Source organism: Mustela nivalis (genome assembly GCF_964662115.1).
Source record: "Mustela nivalis genome assembly, contig: HAP1_SCAFFOLD_781, whole genome shotgun sequence".
In the NCBI taxonomy this organism is placed as follows: Eukaryota; Metazoa; Chordata; class Mammalia; order Carnivora; family Mustelidae; genus Mustela; species Mustela nivalis.
Genome location: NW_028135883.1, coordinates 57,263 through 78,963, shown reverse-complemented (window position 1 = coordinate 78,963; position 21,701 = coordinate 57,263). Strand labels below are relative to the sequence as shown.

Below are 21,701 nucleotides of genomic sequence, written 5' to 3'. Positions count from 1 at the left end.
ATACCTTCCCTTCTTGTCTTTCCCAATTAAGTTAATGACAATTCTTCTAGTTGCTCTGCCAAAAAACTTGGTATCATCTTTGATTCCTGTCTTTTTCTTTTTCATACATGTCCCATCTACTCTGTCAGAAAATCTTGTCAGGTCTTTCTTCAAAATATATCCAGAAGCCAAGCACATCCTCCATGACCAAGCCACTGTCATATGTTGTCTGTATAAGTGTAATTATTAACTAATTGGTCTTCTTGTTTGTTTGTTCTTTTGCCTTTTCTTTTTCCATTTATTCTAAACACAGTGGATCTTTTAAAACACAAGTCAGATTATGTCTTCCTCTGCTCAAACCCCAATTGTCTCTGATTTCACTCAGAGTATGTGCCGAAGTTTTTTCTAACACTACAAGGCCTTGTATGATCTATTCATCTAGGGTCTCTCCCTATTGCTTACCACCTCTCCTTGATTTGAACTCCTATTTTCTGTCCTTTTCACTCTGTTGAGGCACACTGAATGTTTTTCTTTTTTTTTCTTGTTTGCTCTCTATAAACACTTTGAGCATACCTCTCTACTTGCTGTTGACTCTGGAGTGCTTTTCCCATCAATACTCTCTTATGGCTTGCTTGCTCCTTGCTCCTTCCTTTTTTTCTTTTTTTTAAGATGTGCTTAAAAATTAAGGCCTTTCGGGGTGCCTGGGTGACTCAGTGGGTTGAATCTCTGCCTTCAGCTCAGGTCATGATGCAGGGGTCCTGGGATGGAGCTCTGCACAGGACTCTCTGCTCAGCAGGGGGCCTGATTCCCCCTCTCTCTCTGCCTCTCTGCCTACTTGTGATCTCTTTCTCTGTCAAATAAATAAATAAAATCTTAAAAAAAAATTAAGGCCTTTCTTGGTTATCCTATATTTCAGGAAATATCCTGATTTCTTAGTTATCCTATAGCACATCAAAATTTGATTTCTCTGCTTTAGTTTTTCTCCTCTACTACTGGCTATTTTGCCTGTGTAGCTTATTGTTTATTGTATTTACTTCACTCATGAGTAGGATTAGAGTTATCTGTTTAACAGTTTTAAAACAATAATTGCTAGCTTTGTTTTTGTTTACAGTGCTCTTAGGGGCTCATGCTCAATTCCTAAATTAATAATCTCTTGTGGGAAATTTAGTCTTTTTGTGAGTTTATGTAGCTATATGCTAATAATATTCTCTTGCATGCATTTAGTCCATGAAAAAGTAATTATAATTTTGTATTAGTAAGTCTAGCTTTTATATTAGGATTAAATAGTAAGCTAAAAGTATACAAAAGTTACCAAATCATTTTCTTTAAGAAAATTAAAAAGAAATTATTTGTGAGAGAGAGAGTATGAGAAGGAGGGAGGGGCAAAGCGAGAGGGAGAAGCTCAGTGGGGAGCCTGATTTGGGGTTCGATCCCAGGACCTGGAGATCATGACCTGAGCTGAAGGCAGACCTTATCTGACTGAGCCACCCAGGCACCCCCCAAAAATTTTATTTTCAAACAAAATTAAGCACATTAATGCTATTTTTGACATCTGAGTATTGTTGAATTTTGTCCAGATTTTTTGAGGTATAATTGACAGATAACTGTGTAAATGTAAGGTATACCTGTATTACTTTAATATACTTTTATATTGTAAAATGCTAATAGTGTTAATAGCTCTATCACCTCACATAATTATCATTTCTTTTTTAGCAACTCCTTTAGCAACTTCTAAATATATAACAGTATTATTAACTGTAATCACCATTCTGTACATTAGATCCTCAGATCTTACTCTTCTTGTAACAGGAAGTTTGTACCCTCTAGCCAATATCTACCCATTTCCCACAGCTTCCTACCTTTGGCAACCACAAATCTATAAATGTGTGTTTTTTTTTCAAGGTTCCATGAGTAAGTCAGATCATAGAGTATTTATCTTTTTGCATGACTTCCTTCACTTAGCTTAATTCCCTCAAGGTTCATTCATGTTGTTGCAGATGGCAGGGTTTCCCTCTTTTTTTTGTGGCTAAAAATATTCCATTGTAAGTGTATACCACATTTTTTAAATCAGTGGATCCACTGATGGGCACATAGGTCGTTTCCGTGTCTTGGCTGCTATAAATAATGCTGCAGTAAATGTAGAGGGACAGATACCTCTTTGAGATACTGATTCATTTCTGTCAGAATGTTCCCAGAAATGGGATTACTGGATATTCTGATAGTTCTATTTTTTCGTTTGTTGAGGAACCTCCACACTGTTTTGCACAGTGGCTGTACCAGTGTACAGTCCTGTAACAGTGTGTAAGGATTCCATTTTCTGTACATCTTTGCCAGTGGTATCTCTTCCCTTTTTGATGTAAGCCATTTTAACAGGTGTGAAGTGATAGATATATCATTATGGTTTTGATATGCATTTCCCTGATGAATAGTGATGTTGAGCCCATTTTTTGGTCCTGTTGGCCATTTGAATATCTTCTGAGGAAAGCTGTCTATTAAGATGCCTTGCCCAGTTTTTAATTGAATTTTTTTTTGCTGTTGAATTGTATGAATTTTTTATATACTTTACATATTAACCTTTTTTCAGATAGTGTGGTTTACATATATTTTCATCCATTCTGTATGTTGCATGTTCATTATGTTACTTGTTTCTGCTTTGTTTTTTAGATTTTATTTAAATTCAACTTAGTTAACATATATTGTATTATTAGTTTCAGGGGTAGACTTTAGTGATTCATCACTTGCATGTAACACCCAGTGCTCCTCACAAGTGATGAGCCCACCACACAGTTAGACCATCTTCCCACCCACTTCCCCTCCAGCAGCTCTGTTTCTTTTCTCTAGTTAAGAGTCCCTTACGGTTTGCTTCCATCACTGTTTTTATCTTATTTTTTCCTTTCCTTCCCCTATATATTCAACATAAGTGGAACTAGAGCATTGCTCATTTCTTTTGCCGTGCAGAAACATTGCTTGTTCCACTGTTTTTGCTTTTGTTGGTTGTACTTTTGATATCACATCCAAAATCATTGCCAACAATGTTGGCAATATCAGGGAGATTTCCCCCTGTTTTCTTGTAGGAGTTTTATGGTTTAAGGTTATATAATTAAGTCTTTAACCCAGTTTTGGTTAATTTTTATGAGTGGTGTAAGTTAGGGGTCCGGTTTCATTCTCTGCATGTGAATATCCAGTTTTCTCAGGATCATTTATTGAAGAGATTATCTTTTCTTCCTTGAGTGTGCTCAGCTCCCTCATCAAATTTTAGTTGACTACATCCATGGGTTTATTGTCCAGTTCTTGATTCTTTTTCTTTGGGTTTTGCGGTTTGTTTGTTTTTTTTTAAATAAACGGTCATCCTATTTTGATTTTTATACCTTTGTAACAGTTTGAAAACAGGAAGTGTGATGCTTCCAGCTTTGTTCTTTCCCAGGAATTATTTGCTTATTTGGGGTGTTTTTTGTTCTATATAAATTTAAGTATCCTTTTTACCTATTTCTCTGAAAAATGTCCCTGGAATTTTGACAAGGATTGCCTTGAATCTACAGATGGCTTTGAGTCATGTGGATATTTAATGTTGATTTTTCTAAGCTATAAATAATGAGTTATCTTCCTATTTGTGTGTCTGATGTTTCTTTGATCAAAGTCTCAGTTTTTAGTGTACATATCTTTCACCTCGTTGGTTAAGTTTATTCCTAAGTATTTTGTTCTTTTTGATGCTTTTGTGAATGGTAGTTTTAAATTTCTTTTTCAGATTTTTTGGGTTAATGTATAGAAATGTAATGGATTTGTATATGTGGATATTGCATCCTTCATCTTTGCTAGTTCCATCTTTGCTAGTGGTATCTTCAGGATTTTCTATATGTAAGATCATATCCTCTGCAGACAAAGACAATTTGATTTCTTCTTTTCTGATCTGGATGCCTTTCATTTCTTTTTCTAGTCTGATGTTGAATACGAGTGGTAAGGTGAGTGCCTTTGTCTTATTCTTGAACTTAGAGGAAAAACTTTCAGTGTTTTGCCACTGAGTATGATGTTAGCTGTGGGTTTTTCCTGTGTGGTGTTAATTATGTTTAGGTATGATACTTTGGTACCCACTTTATTGAGAGTGTTTATCATGAAAAGATGTTGAATTTTGTCAAATGCTTTTTCTGCACGTATTGAGATGATCATGTAATTTTTTTCATTCTGTTAATGTGTATCAAACTTACTGATTTGATTTGATTGATTTCTATAGGATAATTTTGCTCAGTAAAGTATTCTTGGTTGGCAGTTCTTTTCTCTCAGCATTTTTTTTTAAGATTTTATTTATTTGACAGGGAGCGATCACAAGTAGGCAGAAAATCAGGCTGCAGAGAGGGGGAAGCAGGCTCCCCCCAAGCAGACAGCCTGATGTGGGGCTCAATCCCAGGACCCAGAGATCATGACCTGACCTGAAGGCGGAGGCCCAGCCCATTGAGCCACCCAGGCGCCCCTCTCTCAGCATTTTGAATATACATTCCTATTCTTCTCCTGGCATATAAGGTTTCTGCTGAGAAACTGCTAATAGCCTTATGAGGGCTCACTCGTAGGTGACAAGCTTCTTTTCTCTTGCTGCTTTTATGATTCTCTCTTTGATTTTGATTTTCGATGGTTTTATTATAATGTGTTTTGGAGAAAATCTCTTTAATTAGTTTTTTTGATGACTGAGCTTCATAAACTTGGATTCTAAATGTTTCCCCAGGTTTGAGAGTTCTCACCCATGACTTCTTTAAGCTTTATGTCTTTTTCTCCCTTTTCCTCCTTCTGGAACTGCAGTAATTTACATGATGTTTCTTTTAGTGGTATCCCACAATCACATAGGCTTTTCTCATTCTTTTCTTTCTTTTTTCTTTGTTCTCCACTGATTGGATAATTTGAAAGTTCTAAAATTTGAAAACTTTAAACTCACAAGATTTTTTTTGATCCATTTTCCTCTCAGTGATTTCTTTTTCTCTCTCTCTCTCTCTCTTTTTAAAAAGATTTTATATTTATTTAATTGACAGAGAAAGAAAGATCACAAGTAGGCAGAGAAGCAGGCAGGGAGAGAGTGGGAAGCAGGCTCCCTGCAGGGAGCCTGATGACAGGCTGGATCTAAGAACCCTGAAATCATGACGGGAGCTGAAGGCGGACGCTTAACCAACTGAGCTACCCAGGCGCCCCTTGTCAGTGATTTCTATTGCTTTTTTCCGTTTCATTCACTATATTATTCAGCTCCAGAATTTTTTAGTTATTTTTTAACTATTTCCAGCTCTTTTAAAAAATATATATTTTATTTATTTATTGAGAGAGAAATTGAAAGAGATCAGGTTGGGGGTGGGACAGAGAGAGGGAGAGAGAATGTCAAGCAGACCTGGGGCTCAATCCCACAATCCTGAGCTAAAACCAAGAGGCAGACACCTAACTGACTGAGCCACCCAGGTGCCCTTCCAACTCTTTATTAAACTTCTCATTTTGTTCTTCTAGTATTTTTCTCATCTTATTGAACTGGGCTTTTTTTTTTTTTGTTTGTTTGTTTTTTAAGATTTTATTTGTTTATTTATTTATTTTAGAGAGAGCATGTGTGTGAGCCAGGTGAGTGGGAGAAGGAGAGGGACATGCAGACTGCACTGAGCATAAGTCCAATGCAGGGGTGCATCTCATGACCTTGTGACCATGACCTGAAACAGAATCAAAGGTCAGGTGCTTAACAGACTGAGCCACCCAGGCACTCCTGAACTGGCTTTTTGTGTTTTCTTTTTTTTTTTTTTTAATATAATTTTTTATTTTTTCTAAACATATATTTTTATCCCCAGGGGTACAGGTCTGCGAATCACCAGGTTTACACACTTCACAGCACTCACCAAAACACATACCCTCCCCAATGTCCATAATACCACCCCCTTCTCCCAAACCCCCTCCCCCCAGCAACCCTCAGTTTGTTTTGTGAGATTAAGAGTCACTTATGGTTTGTCTCCCTCCCAATCCCATCTTCTTTCATTTATTCTTCTCGTACCCACTTAAGCCTCCATGTTGCATCACCACTTCCTCATATCAGGGAGATCATATGATAGTTGTCTTTCTCCGCTTGACTTATTTCGCTAAGCATGATATGCTCTAGTTCCATCCATGTTGTCGCAAATGGCAAGATTTCATTTCTTTTGATGGCTTCATAGTATTCCATTGTGTATATATACCACATCTTCTTGATCCATTCATCTGTTGATGGACATCTAGGTTCTTTCCATAGTTTGGCTATTGTGGACATTGCTGCTATAAACATTCGAGTACACGTGCCCCTTTGGATCACTACGTTTGTATCTTTAGGGTAAATACCCAATAGTGCAATTGCTGGGTCATAGGGCTTTTTGTGTTTTCTTGTAGCTCACTGAGTTTACTTAAAACTGCTATTTTGAATTCTTTTTTGGATAAACTACTGATCTTCATGTGTTTGAGATCAATTATTGGAAGATTATTGTGATCATTTCGTGGTATAATATTTCCTTGACTTTTTATATTCTTTGAAGTTTTACATTGTTGTCTTTGCATTTGAAGTAGTCTTTAATGACTAACTTTCCAGTGTATCCAAACCTGTTTTGCTTTGTTTTTGCTCTAGTTGTGTGCTGGAACTTTACTGTAAGAAATTTAGTTTTCCAAAACGGCTCTCTCTTCAATGGGTGAATATCTAAGTGTGTTCCAAGGGTTCCCAGATGTGGTTGAGAGGAAGGGGCTGGAGCCAGTCTGTGGACTATTGCTGGCTCTATAGCTGGGACTTTAGTGAGTGTGTCTGTTATCTGATGCATGGGTAGGCAAGAGTTTTCCTAGGTCCCTTGGTTCATGATGCTTGGTTCCACAGCTCCTACAAAGAGGTCCACAGTTGTTTTGTTGCCACAAAGACATTGTATTGTAATTGTATATTTATCAATCTTTGAAGCAAGGGATGTGCTTATATATGGTTGGACTTCATAACTTTTCTGTGAACTAATAAATGAATTGAGATGGCTAGCAGAATTTTACAAAAAACTGGTTTTTTATTATTTACCAGTAAAATTATTAGAAAACATCAGTTTATTAAATCTTTTAAAAATATTTCAAAGGATTTTTTAGAATTTAATTTTTTCTCAGTGCTCCAATATTTATTGATTATGGACCACACCCAGCACTCCATGCAATTTGTGCCCTCCTTAATACCCACCACCAGGCTCAACCAACCCCCCACCCCAACCCCTCCAAAACCCTCAGTTTGTTTCTCAGAGTACACCACTCTCATGGTTTGTCTCCCCCTCCGATTTCCTCCAACTCACTTTTCCTCTCTATCTCCCAATGTGCTCCATGTTATTACTTGCTCCACAAATAAGTGAAACCATATGATAATTGACTCTCTCTGCATGACCTAGTTCACTCAGCATGATCTCATCCAGTCCCGTCCATGTTGATACAAAAGTTGGGTATTCACCCTTTCTGATGGAGGCATTATATTCCATTGTATATATGGACCATATCTTCTTTATCCATTTGTCTGTTGAAGGGCATCTTGGCTTTTTGCACAGTTTGGGGATTGTGACCATTGCTGCTATGAACATTGGGGTACAGATGGCTCTTCTTTTCACTACATCTGTATCTTTGGTGTAAATCCCTGTAGTGCAATTATAGGGTCATAGGGAAGCTCTATTTTTAATTTCTTAAGGAATCTCTGCACTGTTCTCCAAAGTGGCTGTACCAACTTGCATTCCCACCAATAGTGTAAGAGAGTTCCCCTTTCTCCACATCTTCTCCAACACTTGTTGTTTACTGTCTTGTTGATTTTGGCCATTCTTACTGGTGTAAGGTAGTATCTCAATGTGGTTTTGCTTTGAATCTCCCTGATGGCTAGTGAAGATGACCATTTTTTCATGTGTCCATTAGCCATTTGTATGTCTTCTTTGAAGAAGTGTCTGTTCATGTCTCTGCCCATTTTTTGATGTGATTTTCTGTTTTTTTTTTGTGTTAAATTTGAGGAGTTCTTTATTAGATCTTGGATATCAGCCTTCTGTCCGTAGTGTCATTTGCAAATATTTTCTCCTATTCCATGGGTTGTATCTTTGTTTTGTTGATTGTTTCATTTGTTGAAATTTTTTTTCTTGAGGAGGTCCCAAAAAGTTCATTTTCAATTTTGTTTCCTTTGCCTTTGGAGACATGTCTTGAAAGAAGCTGCTGTGGCCTATGTCGAAGAAATTACTGCCTATGTTCTCCCCTAGGATTTTGATAGATTCCTGCCTCACATTGATGTCTTTGATACATTTCGAGTTTATCTTTGTGTGTGGTATAAGAGAAATGTCGAGCATTTATTTAAGAGAGAGGGATAGAGAGTAAGAGAGAGCACAAGAGGGGAGAAGGCCACTGAGCCAAAGGCAGTGGCTTAGCCAACTGAGCCACCCAGGCTCCCAAAAATATTAGCTTTTGTTTTTTTAAAGATTTTATTTATTTATTTGACAGAGAGAGAGAGAGATCACAAGTAGGCAGAGAGAGAGGAAGGGAAGCAGGCTCACTGTTGAGCAGAGAGCCCAATGCAGGACCTGATCCCAGGACCCTGGGGTCATGACCTGAGCTGAAGGCAGAGGCTTTAACCCACTGAGTCACCCAGGCACCCCCATTCCTTGATAATTTTAGATATTCAGTGCCTTTGATAGTATCATGAATGGTTATGGATTTATTAGGGACTTTGAATTATCTGGTTATATTTACTTAATATTTGTTTAGATTCTGGGGGAAGGGGGAAGATTTTATTTATCAATCTATCATAGATTATTACTTTTGGCTTATAAAGTTCTAAATTACAAAAGTTGAAGATTCCTGTACCAACAGTGTCATTGACACATATATAGTATACTCAATAAGTGTCTGTTTGGGAATAAACAGTTAAATGAATAAATGAATGCCCATTGATCAGCTTCTGTAGAAGAAGCAAATCTTGAGTTGTTTGAAAGTAGATTTTCAATATTGCCTACATATGTAGTCTTTTTATTTAAAAAAATGGTTAAGATTTATGAATTATTATTACAATTATAGCTAAAATTGGAATACTAGTAGATTCATTTGCTATCCGATTACTTAAAAACACTTAAATATTACTTTCACCATATGTTGTAAAACACGTGTTTTGAAGGCACATTTCCTGGATTTGAATTCTGGGTCTACTCCTGACCACCTGAACTAGCTGTGGGAAGTTACTTTTTTCTGTGCCTCATTTTCTTCCTGTGTAAAATATCTTATATAATTACCTATGTTTTGTAAGATTGTTGTGAGGCTTAAAATAGCTCTGAAACATGTGAAGTTTTCATAAAAATGCATAGTATTTACACAATAGATCCTCAAAATACTAATATCATGATTATTTAAAGAGGGTTTCTTCCATATCAGAACTTAACTTGAAGTTTACAAATAGTTTTTAGAACCAGTAAAAGCTTTATTTATTGAAAATGACAACAAAAAATGTGGTATAATTCTTCGTATCAAATAATGCAAGTTATGTTATGATTTTCCTTTGCTCAGTTTGATCTGAATTTAGTGCTTTGTTAACATTATTAATAACATAGTTTAGATATGATTTAGATATTCCTTATATTTTAAGTATTTAGTATTTGCCTGAAAAGAATTGTTTTTTTTTTTTTAGATATTCAAAGAAAACTTCTAGTGACAAGGAAGAGGTAAATACATATATAGAAAATTTTTTAATTTATTAATTTTTAAATTTTTATTTTATTATGTTATTTTGATAAATAATGTTTATCAGGAATATTATTCCATGATATAAAATTACTTTAGGAAAGGTATAGTGAAAAAAGAGAAAATCTGCCTTTGTTGTACAGACATATACTTTGAAAAAGTTGTTCAGAAACACTAGCTATTGATAAAGGTCACTTTGATAAAAATCAGTCCTTTTGAAAGTACCTTTTTTTTTGCTCTTATAAAGAGATATGTGTATTTATCATCTCTCTACACTCAGTATATTTTATCAATATTCAGGGAACATTTTGAAGTAGTATTATTTATTTGTAGGTCAAAGAAACAATTGATTCTAAGGATGACTTCAATGACTTAACTTTGCCATCTGAAAGAATTTCGGAGGTTTTCCACATGCCTGACTGTCATCATATGGCTTGCATGTTGCTAATTGATCAGCATGGTATGTATTGTAAAGGTCAGACCATTGTGTAAATATGAAGCCTTTGTATGTACATTACTATAGTAATATGTGCACTTCTTGTCTAGTGCTGTACCATACAACACTGATGTGTTATAGAGCTACTCATCTCAGAAATACATTTTATATGAAAATAGAGAAATGTTGAATACTCTTAGCAAAGAGCCATAATTTCCACTATACTTTTCATTATGGGAATGGCACACCTGACGTGTGTTAACTCTCCTCTTCTGTGCCTCCACCCAAGGTCAGGTTACCACTATATTTGTTCTAGAATACTGAAACAACCTCAGGACTGTTTTCCTTGTCATGCCTCCTCCCAGAATCTTGGTCTACTCTGCAACCATAGTTACCATATATTTTTTAAAAATTTATATTTCATCATGTGACCCCCTTGCTTAAAGCTTAGCTATTACTTCTCATCATTCTGGGATGAAAGACCACAGTTCTCAGCCTCATCTTGGATTGTTTCATATCCTTCTGTCCATATCTCAGCCACTGTTTTAGATATTTTTCCTTACAATAGAGCTTTTTTTTCCCGTCAACAGCTTAAGTTAGGACAACTGCACATGTATAAAGTGTATAATTTGATAGTTTTGACATATGTATATGCATATGAAACCATAACTGTAATTCGGGCAGGTAAATAACCCTTAAGTCTCGTGTCTCTTTGTAATCCCCCATTATGAAACTGCCGAATGGTTTTCTAAAGTAGTTGCAACATTTTCAGTTCCCACCAGCAATGTCTGAGAGTTCTGATTTCTCCCTGTATATTCATAACACTTAGTATTGTCAGTTTTTTAAATCTCAGATGTTCTGATGGGACTGTAGTATATGGATCATTATGGTTTTAGTATACATTTCCCTAAGAACTTATAATGTTGAGCATATATTTGTGGGCTTATTTGCCATCTGTATATCTTCTTTGAACTGTCCAAATCCTTTGTCATTTTAAAAATTGGGTTTTCTTACCTGTTGAGTTTTGAGAATTCTTTGTATATTCTAGATATAGTTCCTTTATCAACTGTATTTTTTTTTTTTTTTTTTGCAAAATTTTCTTCCGGTCTGTGACTTTTCATTCTCTCAGCAATATCTTTTGAAGAACAGTTTTTCTTTTTTGATGAAGTCCAGTTTATACTATGTTCTTTTATGAATTTTTGCTTTTGGTGTTCCTATATGAGAAATCTTTGCCTAGCACAAGGTCAGAGGTTTTCTCTCTGCTTTCTTTTAGAAGTTTTGCAGTTGAATAACAAAGTTTTATAGTTTTAGGTCTTACATTTCGGTCTGTGATCCATGAGATCTAGTTTGTATTTTTTTTTTTTAAGATTCTATTTGTTTATTTATTTATTTGACAGAGAAAGAGAGCATGAGCAGGGGGAATGGCAGGCTGAGGGAGATGGTGAAACAGTCTCCCAGCTGAGCAGAGGGCTGGACATGGGGCTTGATCCCAGGACCCGTGAATCATGACCTGAGCTGAAGGCAGCCACTTAACTGACTGAGCCATGCAAGCGCTCCCATTTTGAATTCTTTTTTTATTTATGATACTGGGTATGGGTCCAGGTTTATTCTTGAACTTAGTAAGTTTACTTATTAGTTTTAGTAGCTTTTTAAAAAATTCTGTCAGATTTTTCTACATAACCAAAGTTTATCAAACTTTTCTTTAACTACTATTTTACTAATTATTCTTAAGGTGGAGCCAAAGGTCATCAGTTTGAGGCTTTTCTTCTTTTTTAGTACATACATTCAGTGCTATAAATGTTCATGTGAGTGCTGCTACTGCAGGATTCCAGAAATTCTTATGTGTTATATGTTCACTTCCATTCAGTTCAGAATATTTTTTAATTTCTTTTTTCTTTACTTCTTTGACCTGGGGGTTATTTAAAATTTTATTTATTTGAGAGAGAGAGAGAGAGAAAGAGAGAGCATGAGCTGGGAGGGGGGAAGAAGACTCCCCTCTAAGCAGGGAGCCCAGTGTGGGGCTTGATCCCAGGACCCTGAGATCATGACCTGAGCCTAAGGTAGACACTTAACTGACTGAGCCACCCAGGTGCCCTGACCCAGGGTTTATTTAGATGTGTGTTAATTAGTTTGCAAATATTTGAGTATTCTCCAGAGATATTTTTATTCTTGATTTCTAATTTGATTTCTTTGTGGTCATAAAACACACTCTTATGACTTCAGTTCTTTTGACTTACTTCTCCTATTATAATTTATTTTATGATCCAGAATATCGTCTCTTTTGGTAAGTGTTCCATGGATGCTTGAGAAGAAGAGTCGTGTTCAAGTCTACTATGTCCTTGCTGATTTTCTGCCTACTGAAATCTGAATATAATTGTGAATTTGCTTGTTCCTCTGAAGTCCTGTCAATTTTACTTTATGTATTTTGAACCTGTTAATAAATGCATAAATATTTAGGTTTATTATGCCTCCTTTAGTTGACTGTTTTATCATTATTAAATAAACTTATTTACTGCTGCTAATGTTTTTTGTTTTGAAATCTATTTTGTGTGGTATTAATGTAACCGCTCAGGCTTAGCTTTCTTTTGCCCAGTGTTAGTGTGGTCTGTCATGTTTCTGGCCTCTTAACACATTTGTAGTTTTTACATTTAAAATGCATTTTTAATAGGTGGCAGATAGCTGGGTCTTCCTTTTTTATCCATTTTGATGTCTGCCATTTCATTGGGGCTTTTAGAGCATTTTCATTTAATGTGATTATTGATGTAGTCGATTTGAATCTGTCATCATGTTGTTTGACTTCAATTTTTCCTTCCGATCTTCATTCCATTCTCTTATTTTCTGATTTCTTTCAGATTGAGCAAGTAATTTTTATGATTTAGTTTTATTTATGTGTGTGTGGGTATGTGTATGTATGTATTTTTCTTACTAGCTGTAACTCTGTAGTTTTGCTATTTTGGTGATTAGAGCCTAAAGTATATGACCTAAGCATCATAGTCCTCCATCTAGTAATGTTATAACAGATCATATGTCCTTTAAGAAAATTATAAAGTTTTACTTCCTTTTCTTCACTCCTAGCAAGATCCTTTTGAATCTGTGGGTTTGTAGTTTTCATTACTTTTAGAAAGGTTTTGGCCATTTTTTCTTTTCTTTTTTAAAAAAATATTGTATTCATTTATTTGAGAGAGAGAAGGAGAAAGAGAGAGAGTGCACGAGCCAGGGAGGAGTGGCAGAAGGAGGGGGAGAATCAGACTCCCCTCTAATCAGGGAGTCTAACACTGGGCCTGATCCTAGGACCCTGAGATCATGAGATCATGACCTGAGCTGAAGGTGGAAACCCACTGACGAATCCACTTAGATGCCTCCATCGTTTTTTCTTCAAATATTTTTTTTCTTGTTCCTTTCCTCTACCTCTTTGGGGAACAGTATATTAGTTACTTGAAGTTTTCTCACAGTTTTCCTATGTCAAATTTCAGTCTTTTATTTTGAGCTGTCTAATATGTGTTTATTCCAATCCAGTGTGTTTTTCATGTCTGACATAATTTACATCTCTGTAAGTGCTATTTGGTTTTTCAAAAATTAGCTTCTACGCCTCCACTTACCTTTTTTTGCTTTATTTGGAGTTCTAGCTCAGTTAATGACAAACAGTTCGATCCTTTCCCATCCTGCTCTTATGAATTGTTAGGTGAATCCAGAGTAGTGTTCAGCCTAGAGCTCATAATTCCCCACTGCTGAGGCATGACCTACTTAACTCTATTAATCGTGCTGCGGGTTATGAGTTTTTCCAGCATGGCTAATGGGGATAGATACTGCCCCTAGTGCCATGTGAGCTCCAGGAATGGTTTCCTCTGCTCTTTCTAGATGGATCTTTCCCCCAGTGGCAGGAGATTTCCTTTCGGCCATGCATTGGTTATTACTCTTCTGATCTCCAGGGTTCTTTCTTGGTTTGGTTTCTCCTCACCAGGGCTTTGACCTCTGATCTCATCTGTCTTGGTTTCACCAGACTCAGTTTCATCACCTCAACTCAGGGAGTCTGGTGAAGTCTATCAGTTTTTTCTCCTGTGTCATGGCCTGGAAATTGTCCCAAGGCAGTGAGCTCAGGTATGTGTTAGGCTAACTTCCTATGTTTACAGGGATCATTGTCCTTCATTGCCTGAATTCCTTTTCCTTGAAAATGATTTTAAAGTGTATTTTACCTGTTTTTGATTGGCTTTTTTCAGGTAGGAAGATAAATCAGTACCTGTTACTCCATCTTGGCCAGAAGCAGATTGCAATAGAACTTTGGCACATACTATAGACTGTCTTTAATGCTTTCCTTCCTCGTTTGCTCACATGCTTCCTGCTCCTCCTTCATTTCTCAGAATAGTTCCTCAGGGAAATCTTCCTTTCTTACTATAGATCAAGTTATGTTATGTGATCATAGAACTCTTTTATTAGAGGAACTATCTGAATTTATAATTGTGTTCTCCTTCCCTAGACTTTAAGCTAAATAAAAGCCAAAGATCTGCAGAGCTTAGTGTAATATGTTTTGCTTTTTTAAAAATTTTTATTTATTTAAGAGACAGAGTGCATAAACAGGGGGAGGGGCAGGGACAGTGGGAGAAGCAGACTCTCCACTGAGTAGGGAGCCCAATGTAGAGCTTGATCCCAGGACCCTGGGATCATGACCTGAGTTGAAGGCAGATGCTTTACCAACTGAGACACCCAGGCATCCCAGTAATATATTTGATATTGAAATCGTTCAATATATATTTGTTTAATGTATGAATGAGTGAATGTGAAAGCATACAGTCTTTTATATGCAAAAAGTACTCATGTTTTGTTTATTTTTCTTTTTTTATATTTAATTAATTTATTTGAGAACAAACATGACTGGGGGTGTGGGAAAGAACAGAGCAGGAGGGAGGAAGGGTGGATAGAATGTCAAGCAGACTCTGTGCTGAGTGGAGCCCAATGCAGGGCTCGATACGACGACTCTGGGATTATGTATGACCTGAGCTGAAACCAAGAGTCAGATGCTTAACCAGCTGAGCCACCCAGGTGCCCTATATATTTTATTTGTTTTTGTTTTTTCTCTGATGTAGATTTTGCCAGTTTATTGAAAACCCAGAATGCGGTTCTTTCAAATGAAAGACAAATAGAACGTAAAAAAGATCAATGTGAACAACTTAAAAGAAAAAATAAAGAAATGGAAAATCTGGCTAAGGGACTACAAAAAAATCTATCAAAAACAAAAGAAATAATATCTAAGTTGGAGCTTCAAAAAATAAAATGGGAGGATAAACTCTGCAGTATGAGGTAGGATATCTTGGTTTTAAGGAAATACTTGTACTATTTACCTTGTGTGTTTTTTTTTTAATAGGCTCCATACCCAATATATTTAGGGCTTGAAGTCAAGAGTGATATCAAGAGTCACATGCTCTACCAGTTGAGCCAATGAGGCACGCCTTGTATTATTTGCTTTTATCTAGAGATGCATAGATGTTTTGAAATTGCTAACTTACCTTGGATTTTATAGGGAAGAAAACTTCTTTAGTACTGTGAAGTATGAAATTCTTCAAAATAATATAGCAAGTTCTTAACAGTGAATACTTTTAATAATTTAATGAATATTCCAAAACATAATTTTAATGACCATTTAGAAATCCACCATGTGGAAACCTCATTATTTGCCAAATTGAATTTTGGGTTTTTTACCCCCATTTTTCTATACTTTAATTAATGCTGTAAGGAATGTTTTTTATATAAATCTGTTTCTACATTTCTGGTTACTCAGAATAAATTCTTCAATGTAGTGTTGTTAAAGTATAAAAATTTTTAAAGAACATCTTTGATCCTATTTTTAAATTGTTCTCAGGAAATTTTATATTAATTTATATGCCCATCAACAGAGTAGAAAATGGCCATTTTTCTCAAGACAGAAAAAATTTTAAAAACTAGTTTTAAACATATGCGTGATTAAAAGGTGAAATAGAAAATGATTACTGCTAAGTTTTTCAGCATCTCTCTTATATGTTGATGAAATTAATTCAAAAGCCTATGCTGCAAGCACATATCACTCTTTATTATTTACTTAATATAGACCCTGTGTTCTCTATTCTGTTCCATTGATCTATGTGTCTGTTTTTGTGCCAGTACCATGCTGTCTTGATGATGACAGCTTTGTAATAGAGCTTAAAGTCCGGAATTGTGATGCCACCAACGTTGGCTTTCTTTTTCAATATCCCTTTGGCTATTTGAGGTCTTTTCTGGTTCCATATAAATTTTAGAATTATTTGTTCCATTTCTTTGAAAAAGATGGATGGTACTTTGATAGGAATTGCATTAAATGTATAGATTGCTTTAGGTAGCATAGACATTTTCACAATATTTATTCTTCCAATCCAGGAGCATGGAACATTTTTCCATTTCTTTGTGTCTTCCTCAATTTCTTTCATGAGTACTTTATAGTTTTCTGAGTATAGATTCTGTGTCTCTTTAGTTAGGTTTATTCCTAGGTATCTTATGGTTTTTATCATATGATCTCCCTGATATGAGGAAGTGGTGATCCAACATGGGGGCTTAAGTGGGTACGAGAAGAATAAATGAAAGAAAATGGGATTGGGAGGGAGACAAACCATAAGTGGCTCTTAATCTCACAAAACAAACTGAGGGTTGCTGGGGGGAGGGGGTTTGGGAGAAGGGGGTGGGATTATGGACATTGGGGAGGGTATGTGCTTTGGTGAGTGCTGTGAAGTGTGTAAACCTGGTGATTCACAGACCTGTACCCCTGGGGATAAAAATATATGTTTATAAAAAATAAAAAAATATATTAAAAAAATATAGACCCTGTGTTGTTATAAAAAGAGTTTTCAAATGATTTATTAAATGGATAATAGGGGAAACCAATAATACATTATATGTTATGCTTGAGAGTCAGTTATCATATGGTTTCACTTATTTGTGGAGCATAACAAATAGCATGGAGGACATGGGGAGATAGTGAGGAGAAGGGAGTTGAGTTGGGGGAAATTGGAAGGGGAGGTGAACCATGGGAGACTATGGACTCTGAAAAACAATCTGAGGGTTTGGAAGGGGCGGGGGGTGGGAGGTCAGGATACCTGGTGGTGGGTATTATAGAGGGCACAGATTGCATGGAGCACTGGGTGTGGTGCAAAAATAATGAATACTGTTATGCTGAAAATAAATAAAAAATAAATTAAAAAAAGAAAAAAAAAGATGTATAAATGTGTAATTTGAGTGTCACCTGTGATGAGAATTGGCAAGCTGTATATTTGAGTATACTGTTATCTAAAACTCAAAATTTGCTATAGACCATTTTCTCAAAAATAATCCATATGTTTATGTTATAGAGCTACAGTCCAAATTTGCATGTATAATCTTCAACAGAAGGCTTTTCACATACATTTTTTAATTAATTTGTTTTTTTATTTTTTATATTTTTAATTTATTTCTTATTTATTTTCAGTCCCGTCCATGTTGCTACAAAAGTTGGGTATTCATCCTTTCTGATGGAGGCATAATACTCCATAGTGTATATGGACCACGTCTTCCTTATCCATTCCTCCGTTGAAGGGCATCTTGATTCTTTCCACAGTTTGGCGACCGTGGCCATTGCTGCTATAAACACTGGGATACAGATGGCCCTTCTTTTCACGACATCTGTATTTTGGGGGTTAATACCCAGTAGTACAGTTGCAGGGTCATAGGGAAGTTGTATTTTTAATTTCTTGAGGAATCTCTACACTGTTCTCCAAAGTGGCTGCACTAACTTGCATTCCCACCAACAGTGGAAGAGAGTTCCCCTTTCTCCACATCCCCTCCAACACATGTTGTTTCCTGTCTTGCTCATTTTGGCCATTCTAGCTGGTGTAAGGTGGTATCTCAATGTGCTTTTAATTTGAATCTCCCTGTTGGCTAGTGATGATGAACATTTTTTCATGTGTCTGATAGCCTTTTGTTTGTCTTCATTGGAGAAGTGTCTGTTCATATCTTCTGCCCATTTTTTGTTATGATTGTCTCTTTTGTGTGTGTTGAGTATGAGGAGTTCTTTATAGATCCTGGATATCAACCTTTTGTGTGTACTGTCATTTGCAAATATCTTCTCCCATTCTGTGGGTTGCCTCTTTGTTTTCCTGACTGTTTCCTTTGCTGTGCAGAACCTTTTGATTTTGGTGAAGTCCCAAAAGTTCATTTTCACGTTTGTTTCCTTTGCCTTTGGAGACATATCTTGAAAGAATTTGCTGTGGCTTATATCGAAGAGATTACTGCCTATGTTCTCCTCTAGTATTCTGATGGAGTCCTGTCTCACATTGAGGACTTTTATCCATGTAGAAGAATGAAACTCGACCATTCTCTTACACCATACACAAAGATAAACTCAAAATGGATAAAAGACCTCCGTGCGAGACAGGAACTTCTCTTTTTAAATATTAACTAAATTATCTTTTCTAATGGAGGAGTAATTACGAGTATGTGGAAAAAACAATAATTTTCCATTCTCTCTTGAATAATTTCAAAATTCCTTTCCCTAATGTATCTCCCAGAGATGTCTCCCAGAGATACTAGTACTAAGCAGCATAATGCTTTTTCATTGCTTCTTTTCAACTATATATGTCTTTTGGAAGAGATTGAAGTGAGAAATTACAAACATGAGCCCTAGAAAGGAAAATAATTGAGAACATAGAAATTTCATTTGGATAATAAACCAGCATATGTGGCACCAGATCATAACATGAGCTTTTTATTGTTTACAAAACAAATTTTAAAATAAGTACATTTATTTGCAGATTTACTCTAAAACAAGAACAACAAAAAAGAATAAATGCTGAAAGCTTATATGGAAAGATTCAGGAGGAACTAACAAAAAGAGAAGAGCAGTATAAGAAAGAAGTTGAAATGAAACAAGAACTTGAATTTAATCTTAGAGCACTAGATATGGAATTGAGGACTCTAAGAAATAATGTCAATCAGGTAAGTCTTTGATAAAAATTGCATATTTCCATCACTATTATTTATAATATCCCTTTGATTTAATGTGTATTACTTAGGTATAAAATAGATAAAAAATTTAGTTTTATACTAATAGGAACTATGATATTTATAGCTAAAATCATTAATTTATTGGAATTCTATGTGTATTTTCTGAATGAAGGGATGGAGGGTAAATTGAAATAAATATGCATGTTGGCTATCTTTTAAAGAATATTTTATTTATTTTTAGAGAGAGAGAGCATGAGTAGGGGATGTGTAGAGGGGGTGGGAAAAGGAGGGATAAGAATCTCAAGCAGACTCTGAGTGAAGAGCCTGACTCAGGGTTGGATCTTAAAACCTTGAGATCATGACCCGAGCTGAAACCAAGAGTAGGACACTTAACCAACTGAGCTACCCAGGCACCCCAGTTTTGGATCTTTTATATTAAAATATAGGCTAAATCACCTTGAGACTATGATGGAATTAGTTAAGTGTTTTGTAAAGAAATTTTATTTCACATACTATATCTACCTGTATATCTATGACAAATTTAGCTGTCATTTTTATTAAAATTTGTGTTCATGTAGGATAAAAATCCTTGTATTTAAAAAGGCTACTTCTTTTGAACATTTTTTTTAAGTTCTCTTAAACTTTTACTTTTTTAAATATATATTTATAAAATATAAAATAAAAAAATATATATTATATATAAAATATATGTATATATGTATATGTATATATGTATATATATGTATATATATGTGTTTGTATATATATATTTTCTCCATGTATATATGTATATATATTTTAAAAGCCAACACTGCAAACATAGAGGATTTTTAAAGCATGCATATTTTGAAATTGAGATTCAATTAAGTGGATTAACTTGACAGTTAGCTCCAGATTTCCCAAGTGAACTGAATAAAAAGTACAGTATCTCAGTACTTTTTATCCATATATACAAGTATATATTTATAAGTATAAATATATGTATATATGTATATACATATATACTTTAATATATGTGTACATTTATGCAAACTATACATAGTACCTTTATATACATTTTAGGTTGGCTTGATTTTATTATTTATGTAAATTTGAATTTTTAGTCTGAAATCGTGTATCCTTATGACCTTTCAATCCTTTGAAGGCCCTTCCTTTTCATTAAATCATAATTTGGGGCAATTGTGATGAGCTTTAGCAAAACTATATTTGATTTAATCTTCCCACTGCTATTTATAATTTTTTAAGCTATTTTACAAATAATTTGCTCATTTCAAATCTCAGTTACTATCATTTGGGCCTAAGTTTATCCAACAGAAAGAGAATTGTATCTCTGTAATTTATTAACTGGGCATTGGATCTCCATTTTCAGATTAATGAGGGGTGGCAGAATTCTTGTGTAGCAGGAATGGAGGTCAGGGAGAGAGGTGAAAGCCAGGTCATCTAGGGTCTTGAAGGCCATTAGAATGACTTCACTTATGTTCTGAGATAGTTATCTATTAAAAGGATTTGAGCAGAGGATTGAACATGTGAGGAACTCTGACATTAATTGAAGCCTCTAATAAAAAAGAAGGAAAACATTTCATACTGTAGAATTTACCAATGCTAGTCCCACCTATATACCCATTTCTTTTTGAGACTTCAGTCGATTGGGAAGCTTTGGGAAAATTCACCTACAAGGAAAGGGTAGTGGGGCTGAATTAATTAACTAAGTAACATAATACTGACTAGGCAGATAACATCTTTTTGTGTATTTAACCAAATTCATTAAACAGCCATAATGTGTACATGTTAGGAAAAGGAGATGAATCGATGTTTGTAGTGAAATTTTCCAGGTAAATAGGTTAAAGTTATATATTGTTAACATATCTTAATAGTAAGATGATTTATAAAACCAGTAACAGAAATGTCTTATTAGGCTTCTATGAGACAACTTCAAGAAGAACTGGCCAATACCCTAAAAACACTGTCTATGTCAGAGGCTTCACTGGAGGTGAAATCACGTTGTTGTACGAATTTAGAAGATGAGGTAAAAGACTTAAAGGAAAAACTGGCTCAGAGTAAGAATCAGGTATGTATGAAATGTAACATGTCAAGTTAATCTGTAGTTGGTTAAATAATATGAAGTGTTTTAGGATGCTTATTTCCATGGATCACTTCCTTCTCTTTTTCATTATAATTAATTTAGTATAATTTTAGTATCTTCACAATATACTTATTTCTTAAACTTTGACTTTCATTCTGTTATTTGTTTTATACATGTTTTTCTTATGGTAGTTACCCTTAGGAAAGTTGAAACTTATACATCATTCTTCACAGAAATTGGGACTTTTTTTCCTACTAAATAATTTTTTTAAAGACTTATTTATTTATTTATGGTGGGGCGGTTGGAGAGGCAGAGGGAGATGGAGAGAATTTCAAGCAGACCCCTGCCCAGCAGAGAGCCCCAAGCTGGCTTGATTCCATGACCCATAAGATCATGACCTGAGATAAAATCCTGAGTTGGATGCTTGAACAACTGAGCCACCCAGGTGTGCTAAATAATGTTTTTAAATGATCTCTCTGTTACCATCATGAGCTAAGCCACGTAAAAGCAGAAGATAATGTTTAATAGAAT

The 21,701-nt window shown here is 35.3% G+C and overlaps 1 long non-coding RNA gene across 1 annotated transcript; it reads left to right on the top strand.

The window, feature by feature from the left end:
- Positions 1-15,336: 15,336 nt before the first annotated feature.
- LOC309857491 lies at positions 15,337-21,082 on the top strand. The gene is made up of 3 exons (XR_014307737.1): positions 15,337-15,403; positions 18,895-19,078; positions 21,003-21,082. It is a non-coding gene; the product is annotated as an uncharacterized lncRNA (long non-coding RNA).
- Positions 21,083-21,701: the final 619 nt, after the last annotated feature.